Source organism: Platichthys flesus, chromosome 3, assembly GCF_949316205.1.
Source record: "Platichthys flesus chromosome 3, fPlaFle2.1, whole genome shotgun sequence".
Lineage (NCBI taxonomy): Eukaryota > Metazoa > Chordata > Actinopteri > Pleuronectiformes > Pleuronectidae > Platichthys > Platichthys flesus.
Genome location: NC_084947.1, coordinates 26619001 through 26642959, shown reverse-complemented (window position 1 = coordinate 26642959; position 23959 = coordinate 26619001). Strand labels below are relative to the sequence as shown.

Below are 23959 nucleotides of genomic sequence, written 5' to 3'. Positions count from 1 at the left end.
TAATTTAAAACAGCACCTTTTTACTCTGTCTAAAACAGACCTCCTCAGATCAACCTGCCCCCATCTTACCCCACCCCCTTTCACCCCTCTCATCCCTCCCCCTTCTCACCCCTCCCCCCTCTCATGGAGGTGTAGGACATGTGCTTGAATGTGTTCTCACTACAGAATGCATTCAACATCTATAGGGCAGATTATGGGCCTCGTGAAAATGTACGTAATCTGGGGTATTTGGAAATGGGTGTGGCAAAATGGCTCAACAGCGCCACCAACGGTACTTTCCCTCATTTACGGAGAAACACCTCATTTAGCATTCACTGATCCGCACGAAATTGAAGACAGTTGTGTATCATCACCAGATGCACAAAAAACGCGCTCGGAGCAATATGAAAAACGCAACAGGAAGCACGCCATTTTCGATTTCGTGGCCATTTTGGTCATATTCCATAATCTTTTACTTTGATATACTTCTCGTACAGCTTTCATCACATCAACTGAAAATTTAGACGAGCGTCATCACAACAAGATGGAGATCTAAAGTTATCAAAGAAACAACTTTTCGTCACACTGTCTGACTGTGGCGGGGCGTCACATCAGCTCGCCATGACACATGAAAACGCTTTAACTTCCGTGTTCATGGGTCCATCTCCCTCAAACTACATGTGTGTATCATCAGCCCCCCTCCCTTGAAGATATTCAGATGGTTTTAAAGAATGGGCGTGGCAAAATGGCTCAACAGCGCAACCAACGGAGCTTCCCCTCATTTATGGAGAAACACCTCATTTAGAATTCACTGATCCTCACGAAATTGAAGACAGTTGTGTATCATCACCAGATGCACAAAAAACGCGCTCGGAGCAATTTGAAAAACGCAACAGGAACCCCGCCATTTTCTATTTGGACCATATTCCATGTTTTTTATTTTCAAGTACTTCTTGGAGAGCTTTCATCAGATCAACTGAAAATTTAGACGAGTGTCATCACAACAAGATGGAGATCTAAAGTTATTGAAAGATCAATTTTTCGCCACACCGTGTGACCGTGGCGAGGCGTCAAAATGTGACTAAACGCCATCAAAACACAAGCTTCTGTATCTTGGACATATTTGGTCCAATCGAGTTCAAACTACACATGTAAGACAAGAAGCGCGACCTGATGACATCAACAAAGACACCATGACTTAAAATCATAGCGCCACCTGCTGGCTACAGGAAGTGAAGCGTTTATATCGCAGCAGTGCGCAAATGCATGCAACGCTGAGACGAGCGCTTGGTCATCGAACGTTCTCTCTTCCCCGACCGCAACAGACTTAAAATTGCCTGTGCTCGGGCCCGTTAGTGCTACAACGTAGCCCTAGTTATTATTATTTTTCTTAGCTTAAATGAATTGGCTTTTTGAGGGCTTTAATGTGCTCAAAAAGTTGTAGGAGTTTGCAGCAAATTCGAAGGCGGCGTAAAATTACGTATTCTGGAGTATTTTGAAAAGGGCGTGGCAAAATGGCTCAAGAGCACCACCTACGGAAAAGCCCCTCATTTAGCATTCACCGATCCTCAAAAAAAACATAGACTATTGTGTATCATGAGTAGTTGCACAAAAAAGTCCATCAGTGCATTATGAATAACGCAACAGGAAGCCCGCCAGTTTGACTTTAGTGGCCATTTTGGTCATATTCCATATTTTTTCTTTGATGTACTTGTCGTACAGCTTTCATCAGATCAACTTCAAATGTAGACGATTGTCATCACAACAAATTGGAGATCTAAAGTTATTGAAGGATTACGTTTTAGCAAAACCGTCTGACCGTGGTGTGGCGTTAAAGTTTGATGAAACGCCATCAAAACACAAGCTTCCATATTTCAGACATATTTTGTCCAATTGAGTCCAAACTAGACACATACGACAAGAGTCGCCACCAGAAGACATCGGTGCAGAAATTGTGACTTACAATCACAGCGCCCCCTGGTGGCAACAGGAAATGTGTTGTTTTTGGTACGTGTTATGTTTTTATGTACTACTCAGACAGCTTTCATCAGATCAACTTAAAAATTAGATGAGACTCTACAAAACAAGATGAAGATCTAAAGTTATCAATATTTAAACTTTTCATCATACCGTGTGACCGTGGTGAGGTCTCAAAGTTCGACTAAACGCCAATATAAGCGAGCTTCTGTAACTTAGACATATTTTGTCCAATCGACTCCAAACTACACATATAAGACAAGAGTCGCGCCCGGAAGACATCTACCTAGAAATCATGACTTAAAAGGAAAGCGCCCCCTGGTGGCATCAGGAAATGTCTTGTTTTGGTCATCTTACTCTTTGATGTATTTCCCTCCAGCCACTTTACTAAACCATGTCAAACTGTGTCAAATTGGTCTCAAGATATTGATAATGTAGGCATAACATTATTGTGACTTTTCATCATGCAGATTGTTAATGGCGTGGCATCAAAGTTCATCAGCTCACCATGACCAATGAAACCCATTTTAACAGAGTTACCATGAACGCAGCATGAGACCGCTTTCGGTTTGTTACGTCTCACACTTGGATGTATTTCTCCTCATTCACTTTGCTAAACCATGTCAAACTGTGTCACATGGGTCTCAATATATTGATAATGTAGGCATAACATTGCTGTGAGTTTTCATCATGCGGATTATTCATAGCTTTGCAGCAGACTTCTTCAACTCGCCATGACAAACGAAGCTGCATTTAACACAGCTGCAAGTGAACGCCTCATGAGACTCTGAAAAAAGTTACGTCGTCACAAGCTGCGGAGCTGTGTATCACGAAGAACCGGAGAACGGTTGGCGAGTCTGGATGAGAGGACGGCGGCGGAGTCACTGTGGACGTTGTTCGCTCAGCAGGTTAGAGTGTGGGACGCACTCAAATCTTTTTTCCCCTCTCCCGTTGTTTCTTTTCCTGTGTGAACTCTGCCGCTCTCAACAGCAGCACTGGCTATGAGCTAGCTCCTGCTAGCTCCAACGAAGCATCTCTCAACTGCTACGTAAGTTAAACGGACACTTCTGACTGACTGTGATGATAAGCAAAAGAGACACTGTGGACTGACTTTGCAGAGTCAATTCCGTAGCGACATTGAGACTGCATGCTGGTGCACGTGTGATGTGTTGTACTGCATTTGTTTGATCTGTTTACTAATACTAGCTCTAATAAATACTGTGTAAGTTATATTTTGCTCCTGAATTGAACTGTGTTAAAGGGGTTCACATGGAAAATATATGTTGAATTATGTAAAGGGTGATTTTTGTTACTATTATACTAATGGAGATTTAGCACTTGCTACACATTGTAAGAGCAGCTGTTCAAAGGAGCACTACGTCTTTTAAGGCTCTTTATTCAGAGTCACGGTGTTGATGTCCTGTCACGTGTTACAGTGAAAAATAACCGTGTCTCCCACCTTCAGTATTTAAATCGTTAATCTCAGACAGACTTCACTGAATTCTTTTGTTAAATATGAGTAAGTCATAGCCTTGTAACTTTACTAGAACAGACAGTGTCATACAGAGTTGTAGGCTTATATGCACTACCTATTTCCTAATCTGAAATGATTATGATCTGATTAACTTTGAATTAATATTTTATTTTTACCATGTAAAAGTCTGTTAATTACTTAACCTGGCCCATGTATGACTTTACATATCTGTGTATTGGTTTTATGTTCCTCTAGAAGGACCAACTTGACACACAACTTGAATCCAACCAGACTGAACACTGACTCCAGGTACAGACCTGATTTCATTACTTAAAAACAATCAAAGTATTGCACATAATACATAATGTATTAAATTATAATGCAATACTTTTAATGTGAAATAGCTCCATTAAAAACATTCATTGTCATGGTGGTGCACGTTTTAATCCAAAAGCATATTCAAATACACAGTTGAATATCCACAGAAAATAAGATTACACACTTTGTTCATATGTAACTCTTCCTCTACAATAATGACGATCACTTTCATGTTTCCTATCATTTTATTAGGGACAGACGAGCCTGAAGGACACAACTGTGATGACCATGTTCTGTCTCTTACGGCAAAGCAGAAATATAAAACACTGGGTTCTTATCTAAAGTGTATCAAATCAGATCTCCACCATGTTGCTGCTGAGGACATCAGGTGCTGCAGTTCTTCATCTATGAAGAGAAAAAACGCACTGTTAAAGAATGTTTTGTGTTGTGTATAAAGCACAACAGATTTCAGATAGAACCGTTGAACTGTGGTCTTGGTTTATATCCTCATGGTTAAATGTACATATTTTAAGTCGCTTCTGATAAAAGTGCTGAAAGAAATACAACATTGTACAAATACATAAAATCTCTTTCTACCTCATCAGTACTATTCAAGGTGATAATCTCCCACAGACCTATTGATAACAGTCCAAATCAAGTCTTTCCACTTCTCTCAGTGTGAAAACATAATTCTATAATTAATTTGAGAACTGTTTACAACACTGATGTGTGGAGATTAAAATCATACCTAAACTGTCTAATTCACTGTAAAACTCAATGACATTCGCAGGCCATCTGTAGTTAAGGGAGCAACGCATGGAGTGATGTGTAGATTACTAGTTTGATGATGCATGAGGAGAGGCGGTGGTCGAGTGGCAGAAACTTGGACTATGGGCAGAGAAGGTCTCTGGTTCGTCTTTGGTTCGACTCCATGGAGAGACAATAAAAGTCGAAGCTGGATTGATCTGTCCAAAAATCCAAGAGTCTCCCTACCCTCTCTAGTGCCCATGAGGAAGGCACCTCACTCCCCCAACATCTGCTCCCCGAGCGCCGTACATGGTCGCTCACTGCTCTGTGTGTCCTGCACCAGATGGGTAAAAAGCAGAGATTAAATTTCCCTACCTGCATGAGTGTGCCTTTGCATGTCTGTGCATGTGTTTGGGATGAATACATGGATCTTAATCTTAATCTTTTAATCTTAATCAGTTGTCTTCCAGTTGACCAGCATGAAGCTGCAGATCTCCACCATGTTGCTGCTGGGGACATCAGGAGCAGCATTAATGAGGAGGAGAAGCGTACTGTTATGAATGTTTTGTGTTGTTTATGAAGCACTACATATTTCAGCTAGAACCGATGTACTAGGGTCTGGGTTTGTATCCTAATGGTTAAATGCACATACTTTAAATCGCTTTTGATAAAACGTGACAAAGAAATACATCATTGTACACATAGATAAAATGTCTTTCTACCTCATCTGTAATATTCAAGGTGATGATCTCCCACAGAGCTGTTGATAACAGTCCACATCAAGTCTCTCCACTTCCCTCAGTGTGAAAACATAATTATATAATTAATTGGAGAAGTGTTTACAACACTGATGTGTGGACATTATAATCTTATCACTACTGTCTAATTCACTCTACAACTCCATGACAGACTAAATAAACGATGTGAAAATAGTAATGGCGGATATACCATCCTGTATCAGAATCTTGGTGAAACAGTTACTATCACATGAAACATAGCGTATTGATAGTAACTCATTAAAAAAAAGAATAATGTCACAACCAAAACAAGACTGTGGAGCTATCTTGCTTCAATCTGTTCATTAGACGTGATAAATAAACGGTAACTTTTATAACAATTACATATTACAAAAAACTTGAGGCATGTAAGCATATGATGATAGATAAAGCAATAGGTTATGTTGGATAGTTTGAAGGTTACTTACCTCTAGTTCAGCACCAGCGGCTGGCCAGAAGAAGTGGAGCGATCATCCTTGCCGCACAGGGCAAACGCAGGCAATGTGGAGACGAGCGCTTGGTCATTGAACGTTCTCTCTTCTCCGACCGCAACAGACTTGAAATTGCCTGTGCTCGGGCCCGTTAGTGCTACAACGTAGCCCTAGTTAGGGCCCGAGCACCGAAATCGGTGGGAGGCCCTATTGAAATTGAAATGATTATTATTATTAGGGCCCGAGCACCGAAATCGGTGAGAGGACCTATTGAAATTGAAAAGATTATTATTAGGGCCCGAGCACCGAAATCGGTGGGAGGCCCTATTGAAATTGAAATGATTATTATTACGGCCCGAGCACCGAAATCGGTGGGAGGCCCTATTGAAATTGAAATGATTATTATTATTATTAGGGCCCGAGCACCGAAATCGGTGGGAGGCCCTATTGAAATTGAAATGATTATTATTATTATTAGGGCCCGAGCACCGAAACGGTGAGAGGCCCTATTGAAATTGAAATGATTATTATTATTATTATTATTATTATTATTATTTTTTTCCGTCCGAATGAATTGGCTTTTTGAGGGCTTTAACGTGCTCAAAAAGTTGCTAAACTTTGCCGTAAATTAGAAAGTGGTGGAAATTTACGTATGCTGGGGTATTTGGAAATGGGCGTGGCAAAATGGCTCAACAGCGCCCCCTGGAACCCAGCCCCTAGGTTTCCACATAACCCATTTTCACCAAAATCTGGCGAAAGGTGTATCGTGACTAATCATACAGAAAAGCCTCTTGGAGCATTGTGAAAAATGCAACAGGAAGCCCGCTATTTTTGATTTAGTGGCCATTTTGGCCATATTCCATAATTTTTGTTTGATTTACCTCTTGTAGAGTTTTCATCAGATCAACTTGAAATGTAGACGCGTGTCATCATAACAATATGGAGATTGAAAGTTATCAAAAAAATCAACTTTTCGTCGCAACGTCTCACCGCGGCGTGGCATGAAAATTTGATTAAACGCCATCAAAACACGGGCTTCTATATCTCAGACTTATTTTGTCCTATCGAGTCCAAACTACACACATAAGACAAGAGTAGAGATATGAAGACATCTATACAGAAATCGTGACTTAAAGTGACAGCGCCCCCTGGTGACAGCAGGAAAAGTCTTGTTTTTGTCACGTTTTATGTTTTTATATACTAGTCGTACAGCTTTTATCAAATCAACTTAATATTTAGACGACTGTCATCACAACAAAATGAAGATCTAAAGTTATTGAAAGATCGACTTTTCGTCAAACCGTGTGATTGTGGCGTGGCGCTAAAGTTTGATGAGACTTCGGTGAAACGCACTAAAACACGAGCTTCTGTATCTTGGACATATTTTGTCTAATCAAGTCCAAACTAGACACATAAGACAATAGTTGCGATATGAAGACATCTATACAGAAATCGTGACTTAAAATGACAGCGCCCCCTGGTGGCAGCAGGAAATGTATAGCTGACACTCTGATGTATTCCTGCTCATCCAATATGCAAAACCATGTCAAACTTTGTTTAATGGGTCTCAAGACATTGATAATGTAGCCATAAGATTATTGTGACTTTTTATCATGCGGTTTATTAATGGCATGGCTTGAAAGTTCATCAGCTCGTCGGAGAGAGTCCCATTGAATCCCATGTTAAAATGCCCAATTTTAGAGTAGAATTAAACCTGTTTACAGCATTATTCAAACTTTGGTTTTAGTCTCAATCGCTATGTTCTTCCTTCATTTAAACTCTGAGGGGGTGAACTTTTTCGTAACTACCTCTATATCGCTATAATAAGCGATATAGTGGTTTGAAATTTACGTGACGTCACAGTGAGCTGCGCCCTCCCTTCTCCTTACTTTTTCCTGTGTCATTGAACACAACTCGAGACTTTCGAAACCTCCCACTCAGTATCGGATGGATAACACAGTTTGATGTTTTGCTTGTTCTGCTGACGGACACGTTAAAGACGTCTGCGCTCCCGTTTCTGTGGTAAGTCAAGCTCAGTATTTTATTTAGATGTGTAGAAGTGATTCGCAGGGTGTTTTAGTACCATGCATTCGAGCTAACGTCCGTTAGCATGGAGGCTAAATACGAACTCCGATCTGGGGCATTAACTCCTGTTTAATGCGAACGGCACTATTACCGACACACACCGATATGAACCGACATGAGTAGGTCCGCCCAGCAGTGGCATGCGTTAGTTTATGAGGTTAAATCTGAGACAGGAGACTGTGTGTGTCCGGTGAATTAGCTCCATCAGGATATCTATTGCTATAAAATGGTTTCACTCGCCAAGGCATTTGACTTGACAATGTTACACAGTTAGTTATTCTACTGAAACAGACTTACAGTGATCAATTGAAACGTGCGTATTTAAAGTCACATCTGTATTTTAAGAGCAGATGTTTAAAGGGGAATTCAACTTCCAAAGCTCTTTATTCAGAGTATTGTTATGATGTCTTACAGAGAAAGCTAAACGTTCTGCTGCCTGCACTGTTTACATTGTAATCTCAGGCAGATTTCACTGAATTGTTCTGTTAAATATAAATAAATTATAGCCTTGTATCTTTATTAGAACAGACAGTGTAATAGAGAATTTGATGCTGATGTACACTAACTATTTCCTAAGCTGAAATGATTATGATCTGTTTAACTTTGCAGTAATACACTTCCTTTTTTACCATTTAAAGTGTGTTAATTACTTAACCTGGCCCATGTATGACTTTACATATCTGTGTATTGGTTTCATGTTCCTCTAGAAGGTCCAACTTGACACACAACTTGAATCCAACCAGACTGAACACTGACTCCAGGTACAGACCTGATTTCATTACTTAAAAACAATCCAAGTATTGCACATAATACATAATGTATTAAATTATAATGCAATACTTTTAATGTGAAATAGCGCCATTAAAAACATTCATTGTCATGGTAGTGCACGTTTTAATCCAAAAGCATATTCAAATACACAGTTGAATATCCACAGAAAATAAGATTACACACTTTGTTCATATGTAACTCTTCCTCTACAATAATGACGATCACTTTCATGTTTCCTATCATTTTATTAGGGACAGACGAGCCTGAAGGACACAGCTGTGATGACCATGTTCTGTCTCTTATGGCAAAGCAGAAATATAAAACACTGGGTTCTTATCTAAAGTGTATCAAATCAGATCTCCACCATGTTGCTGCTGAGGACATCAGGTGCTGCAGTTCTTCATCTATGAAGAGAAAAAACGCACTGTTAAAGAATGTTTTGTGTTGTGTATAAAGCACAACAGATTTCAGATAGAACTGTTGTACTGTGGTCTTGGTTTATATCCTCATGGTGAAATGTACATATTTTAAGTCCCTTCTGATAAAAGTGCTGAAAGAAATACAACATTGTACAAATACATAAAATGTCTTTCTACCTCATCAGTACTATTCAAGGTGATAATCTCCCACAGACCTATTGATAACAGTCCAAATCAAGTCTTTCCACTTCTCTCAGTGTGAAAACATAATTCTATAATTAATTTGAGAACTGTTTACAACACTGATGTGTGGAGATTAAAATCATACCTAAACTGTCTAATTCACTGTAAAACTCCATGACATTCGCAGGCCATCTGTAGTTAAGGGAGCAACGCATGGAATGATGTGTAGATTACTAGTTTGATGATGCATGAGGAGAGGCGGTGGTCGAGTGGCAGAAACTTGGACTATGGGCAGAGAAGGTCTCTGGTTCGTCTTTGGTTCGACTCCATGGAGAGACAACAAAAGTCGAACCTGGATTGATCTGTCCAAAAATCCAAGAGTCTCCCTACCCTCTCTAGTGCCCATGAGCAAGGCACCTCACTCCCCCAACATCTGCTCCCCCGAGCGCCGTACATGGTCGCTCACTGCTCTGTGTGTCCTGCACCAGATGGGTAAAAAGCAGCGATTAAATTTCCCTACCTGCATGAGTGTGCCTTTGCATGTCTGTGCATGTGTTTGGGATGAATAAATGGATTTTAATCTTAATCTTTTAATCTTAATCAGTTGTCTTCCAGTTGACCAGCATGAAGCTGCAGATCTCCACCATGTTGCTGCTGGGGACATCAGGAGCTGCATTAATGAGGAGCAGAAGCGTACTGTTATGAATGTTTTGTGTTGTTTATGAAGCACTACTTATTTCAGCTAGAACCGATGTACTAGGGTCTGGGTTTGTATCCTAATGGTTAAATGCACATACTTTAAATCGCTTTTGATAAAACGTGACAAAGAAATACAACATTGTACACATAGATAAAATGTCTTTCTACCTCATCTGTAATATTCAAGGTGATGATCTCCCACAGAACTGTTGATAACAGTCCACATCAAGTCTCTCCACTTCCCTCAGTGTGAAAACATAATTATATAATTAATTGGAGAAGTGTTTACAACACTGATGTGTGGACATTATAATCTTATCACTACTGTCTAATTCACTCTACAACTCCATGACAGACTAAATAAACAATGTGAAAATAGTAATGGCGGATATACCATCCTGTATCAGAATATTGGTGAAACAGTTACTATCACATGAAACGTAAACGTGTAGCGTATTGATAGTAACTCATTAAAAAAAATAATGTCACAACCAAAACAAGACTGTCGAGTTATCTTGCTTCAATCTGTTCATTAGACGTGATAAATAAACGGTAACTTTTATAACAATTACATATTACAAAAAACTTGAGGCATGTAAGCATATGATGATAGATAAAGCAATAGGTTATGTTGGATAGTTTGAAGGTTACTTACCTCTAGTTCAGCACCAGCAGCTGGCCAGAAGAAGTGGAGCGATCTTCCTTGCCGCACAGGGCAAACGCAGGCAATGTGGAGACGAGCGCTTGGTCATCGAACGTTCTCTCTTCCCCGATCGCAACAGACTTGAAATTGCCTGTGCTCGGGCCCGTTAGTGCTACAACGTAGCCCTAGTTATTAGGGCCCGAGCACCGAAACGGTGAGAGGCCCTATTGAAATTGAAATGATTATTATTATTATTATTATTATTATTATTATTTTTTTCCGTCCGAATGAATTGGCTTTTTGAGGGCTTTAACGTGCTCAAAAAGTTGCTAAACTTTGCAGTAAATTAGAAAGTGGTGGAAATTTACGTATGCTGGGGTATTTGGAAATGGGCGTGGCAAAATGGCTCAACAGCGCCCCCTGGAACCCAGCCCCTAGGTTTCCACATAACCCATTTTCACCAAAATCTGGCGAAAGGTGTATCGTGACTAATCATACAGAAAAGCCTCTTGGAGCATTGTGAAAAATGCAACAGGAAGCCCGCTATTTTTGATTTAGTGGCCATTTTGGCCATATTCCATAATTTTTGTTTGATTTACCTCTTGTAGAGTTTTCATCAGATCAACTTGAAATGTAGACGCGTGTCATCATAACAATATGGAGATTGAAAGTTATCAAAAAAATCAAGTTTTCGTCGCACCGTCTCACCGCGGCGTGGCATGAAAATTTGATTAAACGCCATCAAAACACGGGCTTCTATATCTCAGACTTATTTTGTCCTATCGAGTCCAAACTACACACATAAGACAAGAGTAGAGATATGAAGACATCTATACAGAAATCGTGACTTAAAGTGACAGCGCCCCCTGGTGACAGCAGGAAAAGTCTTGTTTTTGTCACGTTTTATGTTTTTATATACTAGTCGTACAGCTTTTATCAAATCAACTTAATATTTAGACGACTGTCATCACAACAAAATGAAGATCTAAAGTTATTGAAAGATCGACTTTTCGTCAAACCGTGTGATTGTGGCGTGGCGCTAAAGTTTGATGAGACTTCGGTGAAACGCACTAAAACACGAGCTTCTGTATCTTGGACATATTTTGTCTAATCAAGTCCAAACTAGACACATAAGACAATAGTTGCGATATGAAGACATCTATACAGAAATCGTGACTTAAAATGACAGCGCCCCCTGGTGGCAGCAGGAAATGTATAGCTGACACTCTGATGTATTCCTGCTCATCCAATATGCAAAACCATGTCAAACTTTGTTTAATGGGTCTCAAGACATTGATAATGTAGCCATAAGATTATTGTGACTTTTTATCATGCGGTTTATTAATGGCTTGGCTTGAAAGTTCATCAGCTCGTCGGAGAGAGTCCCATTGAATCCCATGTTAAAATGCCCAATTTTAGAGTAGAATTAAACCTGTTTACAGCATTATTCAAACTTTGGTTTTAGTCTCAATCGCTATGTTCTTCCTTCATTAAAACTCTGAGGGGGTGAACTTTTTCGTAACTACCTCTATATCGCTATAATAAGCGATATAGTGGTTTGAAATTTACGTGACGTCACAGTGAGCTGCGCCCTCCCTTCTCCTTACTTTTTCCTGTGTCATTGAACACAACTCGAGACTTTCGAAACCTCCCACTCAGTATCGGATGAATAACACAGTTTGATGTTTTGCTTGTTCTGCTGACGGACACGTTAAAGACGTCTGCGCTCCCGTTTCTGTGGTAAGTCAAGCTCAGTATTTTATTTAGATGTGTAGAAGTGATTCGCAGGGTGTTTTAGTACCATGCATTCGAGCTAACGTCCGTTAGCATGGAGGCTAAATACGAACTCCGATCTGGGGCATTAACTCCTGTTTAATGCGAACGGCACTATTACCGACACACACCGATATGAACCGACATGAGTAGGTCCGCCCAGCAGTGGCATGCGTTAGTTTATGAGGTTAAATCTGAGACAGGAGACTGTGTGTGTCCGGTGAATTAGCTCCATCAGGATATCTATTGCTATAAAATGGTTTCACTCGCCAAGGCATTTGACTTGACAATGTTACACAGTTAGTTATTCTACTGAAACAGACTTACAGTGATCAATTGAAACGTGCGTATTTAAAGTCACATCTGTATTTTAAGAGCAGATGTTTAAAGGGGAATTCAACTTCCAAAGCTCTTTATTCAGAGTATTGTTATGATGTCTTACAGAGAAAGCTAAACGTTCTGCTGCCTGCACTGTTTACATTGTAATCTCAGGCAGATTTCACTGAATTGTTCTGTTAAATATAAATAAATTATAGCCTTGTATCTTTATTAGAACAGACAGTGTAATAGAGAATTTGATGCTGATGTACACTAACTATTTCCTAAGCTGAAATGATTATGATCTGTTTAACTTTGAAGTAATACACTTCCTTTTTTACCATTTAAAGTGTGTTAAGGACTTAACCTGGCACATGTATGACTTTACACATTTGTATATTTATGTTGAAATTTTCTCTAGCATGTCCAGCATGAGACAACTGGAATTCAACCACATTGAACACCGACTTCAGGTACAGACCTCTTTTCATTAATTACAAACAACCATGGCAAAGTACTGCACATAATACATTGTGTATTAAATAATATATGCAATACTTTGAATGTGAAATAACTCCATACTGTACATTCATTGTCATGGTAGTGCACAGTTTCATCCAAAAGCATATTCGAATACAGAGTTGATTGTCCACAGGAAATAATGATACACACTTTGTCCATAACTAACACTTCCTCTATATTCTTTTATGTTTCCTATCAGTTTATTAGGGATGGATGTGCCCTGAAGGACAGCGCTGTGATGACTATGTTCTGTCTCTTATGGCAAAGAAGACAAATAAATCACTGGGGTGTTATCCAAAGTGTATCAAATCAGAAAACAAAAGATAAACATTTTTCTAATAAGTGTTTATATTTTTAACCAACCATAATGATTACAGAAATTAACTCTATTATCCATGACACTTAGCAATGAACCAACTCTAAACAGTTGCAAACCATCTTTAGTCAAGGGAGGAAAACATGTAGCTGGTGCAGGTTGTCCTCGTGTTGTCCAGCCTGAAGATGCAGATGTCCACCATGTTGCTGTTGAGGACATCATGTGCTGCAGTTCATCATGTATGATGAGAAGAAAGGCACTGTTAAAGAATGTTTTGTGTTGTGTATGAAGCACCACAGATTGCAGATAGAACCGATTTACCAGGTTGAGGGTTTGTACCCTCATGGTTAACTGCACATATTGTTGAATAGATAAAATGTCTTTCTATTTAATCTGTAATATTTATGTTGATAATCTTCCACAGATTTGTTGATAGCAGTCCTAATCAGGTCTCTCCACTTTCCTCAGTGTGAAAACATAACTTGAATTTAATCAGGCAACTGTTTACAACACTGATGTGTCAAGATTATGATTATATCTAAACTGTCTAATTCACTGTAAAATTCCATAGTTATTGTTACACAAATAAATGTTAATTTGTGTAACAATTATGGGAGAAGCATTTGTAAATAGGATTAGGTGGCACATTTTCCATGATACAACATTTGATATCAAAATTTGTTGCCATATAAATGGACGACATGAGTTCACATGCATACAAGACTAGGAGAGCAAAGATAATGCTGTATTCATTGAATGCATAACACATTTCTTTTGTAGTGTATTGCACGTATGACAGTGTATGCATTTTTTATTTGAAATAATACTAATCAGATGACACATTACTTGCAATTGTTTTATTAATGAACAAAACACTTAACATGGTTATGTAATATCATGTCACGTGTTTATTGAAAAGCCATCTTCTTGTGTTAGATGAAATCACAGTTGCTAAAATAGCAGTGTGACTGAAATTGTAGTTCATGATCAGTTGGTGTCAACATCATAAAGACCACTACAGTAAGATGCCGCTTATTCTCCACAACATTGTAAGGCCCAATGTCATCATTCAAGTACACCATCTTGGGAAGACAAAGAATATAGGGTTAGCAAAAGTTGCAATATAATTATTGGACTAACAGAGTTATTTTGAAATGCATAGTGTACTAAACAGTGTACAGTGTTGTGTGTCATAACGGAACTATTGTGACAGTTGGAAAAATATACTATAGTTGTGTCAATTGTCTTTACAATCATGCTCCATCATTATAGTCATGTGCGATAAGTCAACAAGCCATCAGCTTCAGTCTTTGTCAGCATGAGATTCCATCACCTGTGGGATGACATGCAAAAAAATGACAAGGAGAAAGGTAAATGTATGAAATTATTGCACAAGCAAACTTCATTTTATTATGCAATGATTTGCTTACAGTGAATATTGTGTATGATATAATGTAATCAGTGTATATATTTCGGAAAAATTGTCTTGTATTGTTCACCATTCATTTTAGAAAACCATGAGAAAAGACCTTTCATGTAATGTTATGTCATCAAGTCAGGACAACGCAGGGAATTGAACCCTGTCTCCAGTAAACTGGGAATTCCATCCGGAGCCTTTAGCTTTTTGACATCACAATCCAGGTATAGCAAAACCCTATCATAAAAGCATTTTTTAGTAAAAGTGGTAGAATGTTTTCAGTACATCTGTCCTATGAATGTGTCTGCATTGTGATTGCATGGTTGCAAATTAAGTGTTTGTTAATAGTTCTTTGAAATGCTTTTATGATTCAGGGAAAAAAACCTTATGCAAAACACCCATTTGCATGATATGACAATACATCATATGTATCAGCATGTATATTCAATGTGTGTATAACAAAAGCATACTAAAGAGTGCCATAAGTAGGTGCTATTTAAGTGCAACTACCATTGTAATTGTGTTATAGATAAGTGCCTTGGAAATGCTACTACATTGTTAGTCTCAAAAGTGTTAGTATGTGCAGGTACATAATTATGAAATCTCCTAAAACATAACAAGAACAATCTCACCATATTCAGGATTTGTAGTTGATTGCTTGTCTCACAACCTGGATGTAAAAGAACATGCAATTCCTTCGTGGTCACTAAAATATGTTGGCAACACCAAAGTGTCTACATCATAACATGTTGTTTTTATGTAAATATGGTCGATTAATGTACCCTTCTCAGTTGTTGCTTGAGTGACATGTTGGATATATCCTTTGTCTGCCATAAAGGCAACCATACTAGAAGATTTGAAGATGTTATCATTAAAATCTCCTATTACAGCAGCTGTTGTATTTATTAGATCTAAACAATCAGTTAACCTGGTGAGATTTGCTTTAAAATGAGACATAGGATATGATGGCGGTCGATACACCACTGCTATCACAATTCTGAATGTGGTGTAGTTGTACACCATACATTCCAAACTTAAATGAGGTACCTTGACGATGTCATATTGTAAGGCATCATTACTATACATGCCAACTCCACCATGCTGTTGTTGTTGTATGTCTGCCAATGTGTGGTTACTATTACTATAACTTGAACTTCGTGACTGGTTGTGAAAGTTGTAACCTTGAATTTTGACACATTCGCTAACAAAAGTGTCAGGAAGCCATGTTTCTGTTACAGCAATACAGTTAAGCTGCAAGGGCTGTGTACATGAAACCAAATCTGTAATGTGTGCTTGTAAATTTTGTACATTCATTAAAAACAATCTGAAACTATGTGTGTTTGGCTGAGTAAATTTGTCCAGTGAAGTATTTGTGACTAAGAAGGGAGGCATGCTTTTAATGGCATCTTTAATGTCAGCTCTGCAATATAGGACCTTCTCCTTAAAATCCTGTATTACCAATCCAGACAAACTCCTAACACGGCTCAACGCCACATAGGCCTGTCCTGCTGCAAAGATCCCTTTGAGACAAACAACCGCTGTATCAACAGTCAACCCCTGTACCTTATGTACAGTACATGCCCAAGCAAGCTTTAGGGGAAACTGCCGACGCAAACCCCCCTTGGTGGTTACTCTTTCTTCCTCAGGTTTTATACCAGTAGAGCCCATGGCGACGGCTTCAATATGTGCACAGCGTTTTCTACTATCTACACCAATCGTTGTGTCATCGAACTGGACATATACAGTTTCAGGAAAGATGTTTTGACCACTTGTGTAAACAATATGTGTGACAGTGCCACATACTCCATTAACCAGACCATCTGCTACGTTGACATTTTTAATAAGCATGACACGTGCACTTATTCCCAAAGCAAGTAATGCATCCAAACACGTCTTGTTAGGGCCCGAGCACCGAAATCGGTGGGAGGCCCTATTGAAATTGAAATGATTATTAGGGCCCGAGCACCGAAACGGTGAGAGGCCCTATTGAAATTGAAATGATTATTATTATTATTATTATTATTATTATTATTTTTTTCCGTCCGAATGAATTGGCTTTTTGAGGGCTTTAACGTGCTCAAAAAGTTGCTAAACTTTGCAGTAAATTAGAAAGTGGTGGAAATTTACGTATGCTGGGGTATTTGGAAATGGGCGTGGCAAAATGGCTCAACAGCGCCCCCTGGAACCCAGCCCCTAGGTTTCCACATAACCCATTTTCACCAAAATCTGGCGAAAGGTGTATCGTGACTAATCATACAGAAAAGCCTCTTGGAGCATTGTGAAAAATGCAACAGGAAGCCCGCTATTTTTGATTTAGTGGCCATTTTGGCCATATTCCATAATTTTTGTTTGATTTACCTCTTGTAGAGTTTTCATCAGATCAACTTGAAATGTAGACGCGTGTCATCATAACAATATGGAGATTGAAAGTTATCAAAAAATTCAACTTTTCGTCGCACCGTCTCACCGCGGCGTGGCATGAAAATTTGATTAAACGCCATCAAAACACGGGCTTCTATATCTCAGACTTATTTTGTCCTATCGAGTCCAAACTACACACATAAGACAAGAGTAGAGATATGAAGACATCTATACAGAAATCGTGACTTAAAGTGACAGCGCCCCCTGGTGACAGCAGGAAAAGTCTTGTTTTTGTCACGTTTTATGTTTTTATATACTAGTCGTACAGCTTTTATCAAATCAACTTAATATTTAGACGACTGTCATCACAACAAAATGAAGATCTAAAGTTATTGAAAGATCGACTTTTCGTCAAACCGTGTGATTGTGGCGTGGCGCTAAAGTTTGATGAGACTTCGGTGAAACGCACTAAAACACGAGCTTCTGTATCTTGGACATATTTTGTCTAATCAAGTCCAAACTAGACACATAAGACAATAGTTGCGATATGAAGACATCTATACAGAAATCGTGACTTAAAATGACAGCGCCCCCTGGTGGCAGCAGGAAATGTATAGCTGACACTCTGATGTATTCCTGCTCATCCAATATGCAAAACCATGTCAAACTTTGTTTAATGGGTCTCAAGACATTGATAATGTAGCCATAAGATTATTGTGACTTTTTATCATGCGGTTTATTAATGGCATGGCTTGAAAGTTCATCAGCTCGTCGGAGAGAGTCCCATTGAATCCCATGTTAAAATGCCCAATTTTAGAGTAGAATTAAACCTGTTTACAGCATTATTCAAACTTTGGTTTTAGTCTCAATCGCTATCATCTTCCTTCATTAAAACTCTGAGGGGGTGAACTTTTTCGTAACTACCTCTATATCGCTATAATAAGCGATATAGTGGTTTGAAATTTACGTGACGTCACAGTGAGCTGCGCCCTCCCTTCTCCTTACTTTTTCCTGTGTCATTGAACACAACTCGAGACTTTCGAAACCTCCCACTCAGTATCGGATGAATAACACAGTTTGATGTTTTGCTTGTTCTGCTGACGGACACGTTAAAGACGTCTGCGCTCCCGTTTCTGTGGTAAGTCAAGCTCAGTATTTTATTTAGATGTGTAGAAGTGATTCGCAGGGTGTTTTAGTACCATGCATTCGAGCTAACGTCCGTTAGCATGGAGGCTAAATACGAACTCCGATCTGGGGCATTAACTCCTGTTTAATGCGAACGGCACTATTACCGACACACACCGATATGAACCGACATGAGTAGGTCCGCCCAGCAGTGGCATGCGTTAGTTTATGAGGTTAAATCTGAGACAGGAGACTGTGTGTGTCCGGTGAATTAGCTCCATCAGGATATCTATTGCTATAAAATGGTTTCACTCGCCAAGGCATTTGACTTGACAATGTTACACAGTTAGTTATTCTACTGAAACAGACTTACAGTGATCAATTGAAACGTGCGTATTTAAAGTCACATCTGTATTTTAAGAGCAGATGTTTAAAGGGGAATTCAACTTCCAAAGCTCTTTATTCAGAGTATTGTTATGATGTCTTACAGAGAAAGCTAAACGTTCTGCTGCCTGCACTGTTTACATTGTAATCTCAGGCAGATTTCACTGAATTGTTCTGTTAAATATAAATAAATTATAGCCTTGTATCTTTATTAGAACAGACAGTGTAATAGAGAATTTGATGCTGATGTACACTAACTATTTCCTAAGCTGAAATGATTATGATCTGTTTAACTTTGAAGTAATACACTTCCTTTTTTACCATTTAAAGTGTGTTAAGGACTTAACCTGGCACATGTATGACTTTACACATTTGTATATTTATGTTGAAATTTTCTCTAGCATGTCCAGCATGAGACAACTGGAATTCAACCACATTGAACACCGACTTCAGGTACAGACCTCTTTTCATTAATTACAAACAACCATGGCAAAGTACTGCACATAATACATTGTGTATTAAATAATATATGCAATACTTTGAATGTGAAATAACTCCATACTGTACATTCATTGTCATGGTAGTGCACAGTTTCATCCAAAAGCATATTCGAATACAGAGTTGATTGTCCACAGGAAATAATGATACACACTTTGTCCATAACTAACACTTCCTCTATATTCTTTTATGTTTCCTATCAGTTTATTAGGGATGGATGTGCCCTGAAGGACAGCGCTGTGATGACTATGTTCTGTCTCTTATGGCAAAGAAGACAAATAAATCACTGGGGTGTTATCCAAAGTGTATCAAATCAGAAAACAAAAGATAAACATTTTTCTAATAAGTGTTTATATTTTTAACCAACCATAATGATTACAGAAATTAACTCTATTATCCATGACACTTAGCAATGAACCAACTCTAAACAGTTGCAAACCATCTTTAGTCAAGGGAGGAAAACATGTAGCTGGTGCAGGTTGTCCTCGTGTTGTCCAGCCTGAAGATGCAGATGTCCACCATGTTGCTGTTGAGGACATCATGTGCTGCAGTTCATCATGTATGATGAGAAGAAAGGCACTGTTAAAGAATGTTTTGTGTTGTGTATGAAGCACCACAGATTGCAGATAGAACCGATTTACCAGGTTGAGGGTTTGTACCCTCATGGTTAACTGCACATATTGTTGAATAGATAAAATGTCTTTCTATTTAATCTGTAATATTTATGTTGATAATCTTCCACAGATTTGTTGATAGCAGTCCTAATCAGGTCTCTCCACTTTCCTCAGTGTGAAAACATAACTTGAATTTAATCAGGCAACTGTTTACAACACTGATGTGTCAAGATTATGATTATATCTAAACTGTCTAATTCACTGTAAAATTCCATAGTTATTGTTACACAAATAAATGTTAATTTGTGTAACAATTATGGGAGAAGCATTTGTAAATAGGATTAGGTGGCACATTTTCCATGATACAACATTTGATATCAAAATTTGTTGCCATATAAATGGACGACATGAGTTCACATGCATACAAGACTAGGAGAGCAAAGATAATGCTGTATTCATTGAATGCATAACACATTTCTTTTGTAGTGTATTGCACGTATGACAGTGTATGCATTTTTTATTTGAAATAATACTAATCAGATGACACATTACTTGCAATTGTTTTATTAATGAACAAAACACTTAACATGGTTATGTAATATCATGTCACGTGTTTATTGAAAAGCCATCTTCTTGTGTTAGATGAAATCACAGTTGCTAAAATAGCAGTGTGACTGAAATTGTAGTTCATGATCAGTTGGTGTCAACATCATAAAGACCACTACAGTAAGATGCCGCTTATTCTCCACAACATTGTAAGGCCCAATGTCATCATTCAAGTACACCATCTTGGGAAGACAAAGAATATAGGGTTAGCAAAAGTTGCAATATAATTATTGGACTAACAGAGTTATTTTGAAATGCATAGTGTACTAAACAGTGTACAGTGTTGTGTGTCATAACGGAACTATTGTGACAGTTGGAAAAATATACTATAGTTGTGTCAATTGTCTTTACAATCATGCTCCATCATTATAGTCATGTGCGATAAGTCAACAAGCCATCAGCTTCAGTCTTTGTCAGCATGAGATTCCATCACCTGTGGGATGACATGCAAAAAAATGACAAGGAGAAAGGTAAATGTATGAAATTATTGCACAAGCAAACTTCATTTTATTATGCAATGATTTGCTTACAGTGAATATTGTGTATGATATAATGTAATCAGTGTATATATTTCGGAAAAATTGTCTTGTATTGTTCACCATTCATTTTAGAAAACCATGAGAAAAGACCTTTCATGTAATGTTATGTCATCAAGTCAGGACAACGCAGGGAATTGAACCCTGTCTCCAGTAAACTGGGAATTCCATCCGGAGCCTTTAGCTTTTTGACATCACAATCCAGGTATAGCAAAACCCTATCATAAAAGCATTTTTTAGTAAAAGTGGTAGAATGTTTTCAGTACATCTGTCCTATGAATGTGTCTGCATTGTGATTGCATGGTTGCAAATTAAGTGTTTGTTAATAGTTCTTTGAAATGCTTTTATGATTCAGGGAAAAAAACCTTATGCAAAACACCCATTTGCATGATATGACAATACATCATATGTATCAGCATGTATATTCAATGTGTGTATAACAAAAGCATACTAAAGAGTGCCATAAGTAGGTGCTATTTAAGTGCAACTACCATTGTAATTGTGTTATAGATAAGTGCCTTGGAAATGCTACTACATTGTTAGTCTCAAAAGTGTTAGTATGTGCAGGTACATAATTATGAAATCTCCTAAAACATAACAAGAACAATCTCACCATATTCAGGATTTGTAGTTGATTGCTTGTCTCACAACCTGGATGTAAAAGAACATGCAATTCCTTCGTGGTCACTAAAATATGTTGGCAACACCAAAGTGTCTACATCATAACATGTTGTTTTTATGTAAATATGGTCGATTAATGTACCCTTCTCAGTTGTTGCTTGAGTGACATGTTGGATATATCCTTTGTCTGCCATAAAGGCAACCATACTAGAAGATTTGAAGATGTTATCATTAAAATCTCCTATTACAGCAGCTGTTGTATTTATTAGATCTAAACAATCAGTTAACCTGGTGAGATTTGCTTTAAAATGAGACATAGGATATGATGGCGGTCGATACACCACTGCTATCACAATTCTGAATGTGGTGTAGTTGTACACCATACATTCCAAACTTAAATGAGGTACCTTGACGATGTCATATTGTAAGGCATCATTACTATACATGCCAACTCCACCATGCTGTTGTTGTTGTATGTCTGCCAATGTGTGGTTACTATTACTATAACTTGAACTTCGTGACTGGTTGTGAAAGTTGTAACCTTGAATTTTGACACATTCGCTAACAAAAGTGTCAGGAAGCCATGTTTCTGTTACAGCAATACAGTTAAGCTGCAAGGGCTGTGTACATGAAACCAAATCTGTAATGTGTGCTTGTAAATTTTGTACATTCATTAAAAACAATCTGAAACTATGTGTGTTTGGCTGAGTAAATTTGTCCAGTGAAGTATTTGTGACTAAGAAGGGAGGCATGCTTTTAATGGCATCTTTAATGTCAGCTCTGCAATATAGGACCTTCTCCTTAAAATCCTGTATTACCAATCCAGACAAACTCCTAACACGGCTCAACGCCACATAGGCCTGTCCTGCTGCAAAGATCCCTTTGAGACAAACAACCGCTGTATCAACAGTCAACCCCTGTACCTTATGTACAGTACATGCCCAAGCAAGTTTTAGGGGAAACTGCCGACGCAAACCCCCCTTGGTGGTTACTCTTTCTTCCTCAGGTTTTATACCAGTAGAGCCCATGGCGACGGCTTCAATATGTGCACAGCGTTTTCTACTATCTACACCAATCGTTGTGTCATCGAACTGGACATATACAGTTTCAGGAAAGATGTTTTGACCACTTGTGTAAACAATATGTGTGACAGTGCCACATACTCCATTAACCAGACCATCTGCTACGTTGACATTTTTAATAAGCATGACACGTGCACTTATTCCCAAAGCAAGTAATGCATCCAAACACGTCTTGTTAGGGCCCGAGCACCGAAATCGGTGGGAGGCCCTATTGAAATTGAAATGATTATTAGGGCCCGAGCACCGAAACGGTGAGAGGCCCTATTGAAATTGAAATGATTATTATTATTATTATTATTATTATTATTATTTTTTTCCGTCCGAATGAATTGGCTTTTTGAGGGCTTTAACGTGCTCAAAAAGTTGCTAAACTTTGCAGTAAATTAGAAAGTGGTGGAAATTTACGTATGCTGGGGTATTTGGAAATGGGCGTGGCAAAATGGCTCAACAGCGCCCCCTGGAACCCAGCCCCTAGGTTTCCACATAACCCATTTTCACCAAAATCTGGCGAAAGGTGTATCGTGACTAATCATACAGAAAAGCCTCTTGGAGCATTGTGAAAAATGCAACAGGAAGCCCGCTATTTTTGATTTAGTGGCCATTTTGGCCATATTCCATAATTATTGTTTGATTTACCTCTTGTAGAGTTTTCATCAGATCAACTTGAAATGTAGACGCGTGTCATCATAACAATATGGAGATTGAAAGTTATCAAAAAATTCAACTTTTCGTCGCACCGTCTCACCGCGGCGTGGCATGAAAATTTGATTAAACGCCATCAAAACACGGGCTTCTATATCTCAGACTTATTTTGTCCTATCGAGTCCAAACTACACACATAAGACAAGAGTAGAGATATGAAGACATCTATACAGAAATCGTGACTTAAAGTGACAGCGCCCCCTGGTGACAGCAGAAAAAGTCTTGTTTTTGTCACGTTTTATGTTTTTATATACTAGTCGTACAGCTTTTATCAAATCAACTTAATATTTAGACGACTGTCATCACAACAAAATGAAGATCTAAAGTTATTGAAAGATCGACTTTTCGTCAAACCGTGTGATTGTGGCGTGGCGCTAAAGTTTGATGAGACTTCGGTGAAACGCACTAAAACACGAGCTTCTGTATCTTGGACATATTTTGTCTAATCAAGTCCAAACTAGACACATAAGACAATAGTTGCGATATGAAGACATCTATACAGAAATCGTGACTTAAAATGACAGCGCCCCCTGGTGGCAGCAGGAAATGTATAGCTGACACTCTGATGTATTCCTGCTCATC

The 23959-nt window shown here is 38.5% G+C and overlaps 2 long non-coding RNA genes across 2 annotated transcripts; both read left to right on the top strand.

The window, feature by feature from the left end:
* Nucleotides 1-12059: 12059 nt before the first annotated feature.
* Nucleotides 12060-16136, top strand: LOC133933144 (uncharacterized). The gene is made up of 3 exons (XR_009912032.1): nt 12060-12242; nt 13015-13066; nt 13315-16136. It is a non-coding gene; the product is annotated as an uncharacterized LOC133933144 (long non-coding RNA).
* Nucleotides 16137-18185: 2049 nt separating this feature from the next.
* Nucleotides 18186-22241, top strand: LOC133933138 (uncharacterized). The gene is made up of 3 exons (XR_009912027.1): nt 18186-18347; nt 19120-19171; nt 19420-22241. It is a non-coding gene; the product is annotated as an uncharacterized LOC133933138 (long non-coding RNA).
* Nucleotides 22242-23959: the final 1718 nt, after the last annotated feature.